Here is a 5,105-nt window from a genome sequence, read left to right on the forward strand (position 1 = left end):
GTTTTATTTTTAAACAGTTTCGTCGTTTGGTGCATATCAGCACGACATTAGCGGTGATGTCGTTTGATAACACTCAAAGGATATTAAAATTGTTGTCTTTTAATTTCAAAAATACCAAAAAGACTTTAGGTGAGTTTTAATATAAACTTTATAAAAGCCAAAAAGATTTTCTTTCTACTTTATTTTCGATCGTACGATGTTGGAGCTCAAGTCTTCGTTACCTGAAACCTGAACGAAAACCGAATTGACTAAATCTTCATAAACGGTCGAAATTTGCAAGTTTTGAAAGTTAAATCTAAAATTGAGAAATTTATTAAACTTTCAAACTGTCGGACGGTATTTGATTGTGACATGGTCATTCGTGTGTCTTTTGTTTATACTATATTCCAAGCAGTTGTTCTCATTACGCGTTTAGATTTCTTGCATGTGCAGATTCTAAAGGCAAGGAGAACATGGTCGATGATAAGCTTTGGAATGAAGACACGACGTGAAGGCACTCAAGTGATGATAATGATCGAGTTGCCGCTGGCCATCATCAACACCTCAAGGATCTCACTTCATAAAGATTAAGCTTTTCACGAGCATAACTCGAGGGGGAGCTTATGTTAAGGGGGAGTTTGTCAACACACTTCCTACACGATATGGGTAGTTTGTTGATACACTCTCTGCTTTCAAGACGTGAAGACCTTGAAGATCCTCCGACATTGAAGACGTAAAAGGACATCAGAGTTTTGAAGACATGAAGATCAACGATGATCAAGATCGAGACAAATCTGCACCCATCGAAGATCGAGACAAAGCTACAGCCAAGGGGGAGTTTGTTGGTGCACTTGTGTCTGTACTTTGTCTGTATTCAGTCTCGATGTAAAACGATGTCTAAGTTAGCCTTGTAAGTTTGACCAAGTTAACTATCCTCCTAGTTTGACTTGGACAAACAGTTAGTTTATGAATGTAACATGTCTGGCTCGTAGGATAACTCATCGAAGGATAGTGAGATCCTTCGATGAGATCGAAAGTTGAACCTTCGATGGATGGACCTCGACAGATCAACCTTCGAGGTCACTGTGAACCCTTCGATGGAAGTCTGATCGAAAGATGATCTTTCGATCAGTATTCCTGATCCTTCGACAGGTTTAACATCGATAGATGATCCTTCGTGACATCTATCGGATCCTTCGGTCAGACCTGCTGTGTATGGGTATAAATACCCATGCAGTGTGTTCAAGAGAGATAGATGCACACAGACAGAAAGATATACTCGAGAGATAGGGAGTGCATTCTGTCAAGAACACACACACACATAGTGAGAGTTTACAAAACTGATTTGTAAACATTGTGCTTGTAACCGGAACCTTAATTCGTATTAATACAAGTGGTGTTAATCGGTGAACCTTTGTGTGTTTGTGTTTATACTTGTTTCATCTCGGTTTGCTTGCTAGCTTGGATTCCGCACTCGCTAGTGGGTTTGTATAACAAGGTTTAGGTTCGTCATCCTCTGAGAGGGACCTACACAATTTCAACCATTTACTCAACAACAAATTGCTTGGAAACCTCAATTAACAAGCTCATCATTGAGATTTGAAAATACAATTGAATATTTGATATTTAGAGGATTAATTTCAGTTAGCTACTGTGATTTTATAGTTTTATGTTTGTGTAGTGGTGTTTAATGTTACAGCATAGACTGTGGGAAGCTTTTGATGAAGAATGGATTGACTATCACCGAAATGAACCGGTAGAGTGTCTTATTCAAATTCCTTTTTGAGTTGTGCAAGTTGTAAGATTGTAACTGGTTTTATTTTAATTTAGAAAGTCTAGCAAGAATAGTGATGATAATTATTTTTATTTGTATCTTGTATATGATAACAGGACCACTGGTCTTCTTCGTTGAAGAAGTTTATCACTACCTTGAGTTCGCTAGCGTTTCCTCGCGAACAAGCAGATTTAAAGAAGGTATGGTGTTTAATTATGCAAGTAATACAAAATGTGTTTATTACATTAATATATAATAATTTGCTATGTACTTTCAAAGTTTGATTTCATGAGTTTTGATTAAATGTTTGGAGGTTTCAAAGTTTGCGATTATCTTTGTCATATTAAAATTGATTTCGATTTAAGTTGATGATTCAGGTTTTTAGAAACTGTTTTGGGATTGGAATAAGCGAAGGAGAAGCAAATCAGATGATCATCTTCATCCATGTAAGTTTCTACAAGTTCCCACCCAATATTTCTTGAAATTTTAACGGTGGGTGATCGATGAATTTGCAGGGGTTTATAGACCTGTGGAGTACTGGAAGCTTGAAATGTTATATTAGCAACGTGACATCTCAGTTTTGTATTTAAATTATCTCTTGATTGATTTAGATTCATCTCAAATCTGTATTTGATATATCTAGGGTTTTCGTATATTTTTGTAGGATAGTTAAATAATGATGAGGATATGTATGTGTTAATTGCAGGTTTATGGTGCTGCTTCCTCAACCCTGGTTTAACTTGGTTCAACGCAGGAGAAGTGGAGGTTTTCGTCGATTTGGTGTGTGTCCGTGATCGACTCGGACGTGTTTCGGTGCGATTCTATGTGATTTCGATTGATTTTAAATGAGTTTCAAACAAGTTTCAATCTGTTTTGATGTCTTACGGCTGATTGCGATTCAGTTTTAAATCGATTTGAGGCCCTTCGGTTGACAACAAAGTAAGATCTCAGTGTTGTATTTTCACATGTATCAGTAGAAGCTTGAAGTATTCAAATTGCTAAGATATTATTTTCTTTTAACAGGACGCATGCTAAGGATTTTGTTAGATTGGATCAAGATATATTGTCACCTCTTGCTTGGAAAGAAGCAGTTATACACTTACGAGACGATGGATTTCTGGGAACAGATTAAACTCCAGCGTATGACTTCTGCTTTTGTATATTATTTTATGCTTCATATATATATATATATATATATATATATATATATATATATATATATATATATATATAGAGAGAGAGAGAGAGAGAGGAAGGTTAACGTACATTACGTCTTAACGTACTTCACGTACAACAGGTAATTACGCACATTCATTTTAAAATCACGCACGTTATAACTCAAAAATCGAAAATCACGCATGTTATAGAACAAATCACACATGTTGTTGTACGTGAAGTACGTTAAGCCGTAATGTACTATACTTTATATATATATATATTTCCAGATCCTTAAATATATAGGATGTCACTTAAGTGCTCTGGCCTAACTTCGAATTATGTTAGATGCCAGCTAACTATGTGGTTAAGTGTGGCATGATTATCCCATTTTGCATAGTGCTAGAATTTGTCATTATGTATTCATGTTGACTTTTTTCCTGTTATTTATTTAATTGAAAATTCTAACGGAACTAAAAAGGGTGATTAAAAAAGTCAACCGCATTTGAATGTCTTACTAGGTGGATACTTAGAATTGAGTTGAGATATCATTGCTTTTATGTCTCACTAGGTGGATGCTTCCATGGACGTGATGATTTAACTTATGGAGTTGATATCAACCAAATACAGTGGATGGGTGTGCTTCAGGTATCTCATAAACTCACAGTTAAATTGTTTATGGTTTGAATGTGCTCTCAACCACATAAAAAGCTCGAATAAGCCGAGCTTAAACGAGCTCGAGCTCAAACCCGAGCCTAAAAACAAGCTCATTTATTAAACGAGCCCGAGCCCGAGCTTCGCTTATCGAGCTCGAGCCGGCTCGCGAGCCTAAACGAGCTTTCTGTTTATATATTTTTTATTAATATATTAAACATATCTTTATATAATAATATATCATTTATATAAATATAAAAAATAACTAAATTATATGTATAATAATAATTATAATTAATATAAATTAATTAATAAAATATTAAACGAGTCTAGCCCGAGCCGAGCTCGAGCTTGAAAAATTACCTTTGAGTCGAGCTCGAGCTTTAGAAATAAAGCTCGAATCGAGCCGAGCTCGAGCTCGAGCTTTCGTATGTTAAACGAGCTCGGGCTCGGCTCGGCTCTATACATATCTAGATGTGACACAGGTCTATTATTAACATTGGCATGTGTGTAGGCAATATGACATTGTTTAGAATGGTTTAATTTAATACACAGTCATCATTCATGAAATTATGAAATTATGATAGCTAACCAATTTCTTATTCTCCACCATAGGGTGGTGGTTTTCTTACTAGGCATATTATACTAGGCATATTTCTTTAGATGAAAACATTTCAAGTTCAGTTTGAAACATGGGTGTTGGCCAAGTAAGGAAGCTGGCGGCTGGTGGTGGTTCGATGAAGTGATTAACTGTGCGTAAAGGGGATGACATGGCAGCTGACGATGATTCAAACGACAATGATGATGATGATCTGTCGATAGATGATGCTACACATGCTGCTAACAAGAAGGGTCACAGTAGTAATTGGTCTTCACGAACAGAAGGGTTAGTGAAGATAATTGAGGTGTTGATAAAAAAGCAAGATGAGCAGTTTTCAGTTTTGGTGGGAATAGTTGGTATATATGTGGCGAGAGATAAGGCGGCAACTGATAAAAGAACGAAATTGAACGGAGAGTTGAAAAAGTTACCAAATCTTAGTCTACAAGCACGACTTCGAGCAACATCTGTTATTGTTGGTGATTCTGCTAAACTTGATATTTTTATAGTCTTTCTAATGTATTGTTTATTATTCACTGCTTATGCATTTGATACATATGTAATAAGGATGAAAGTAAAGTAGTGAATTTAGTAACTACACATTTGTAATTTTATGATTTTGTATTATTTTTTCAATATGATTTTGTATTATTTTTTTCATAAATAATGCTCATTAACTTAAAATCATTGTTGTTGACATATCTGTTGATACATTGGTTAATACATCTGTTGACTTTGGTTAACAGATGGATGGAAACATATGTTTGAAACCACTGTTGGGTTAAACAGTGTTTGTTTTGTGAAGAAAACAGTGGTTTGTCATTGGTCAAACAGTGGTTTGAATTTGGTCAAACAGTGGTTTGTCTTTGTTCAAGCTGACTTTTGAACCACTAAGAATCATAGTTTTGCAAACAGTGGTTTGACTTTGGTCAAGCAGACAATTTT

General features: G+C 35.5%; 1 long non-coding RNA gene across 1 annotated transcript; it reads left to right on the top strand.

Annotated features, from left to right (window-relative positions):
- Positions 1-2,130: 2,130 nt before the first annotated feature.
- Positions 2,131-4,760, top strand: LOC110934421. Its single transcript, XR_002588323.2, has 5 exons — positions 2,131-2,199; positions 2,269-2,692; positions 2,777-2,893; positions 3,480-3,556; positions 4,178-4,760. It is a non-coding gene; the product is annotated as an uncharacterized LOC110934421 (long non-coding RNA).
- The last annotated feature ends 345 nt before the right edge of the window (positions 4,761-5,105 follow it).

Source organism: Helianthus annuus, chromosome 11, assembly GCF_002127325.2.
Source record: "Helianthus annuus cultivar XRQ/B chromosome 11, HanXRQr2.0-SUNRISE, whole genome shotgun sequence".
In the NCBI taxonomy this organism is placed as follows: Eukaryota; Viridiplantae; Streptophyta; class Magnoliopsida; order Asterales; family Asteraceae; genus Helianthus; species Helianthus annuus.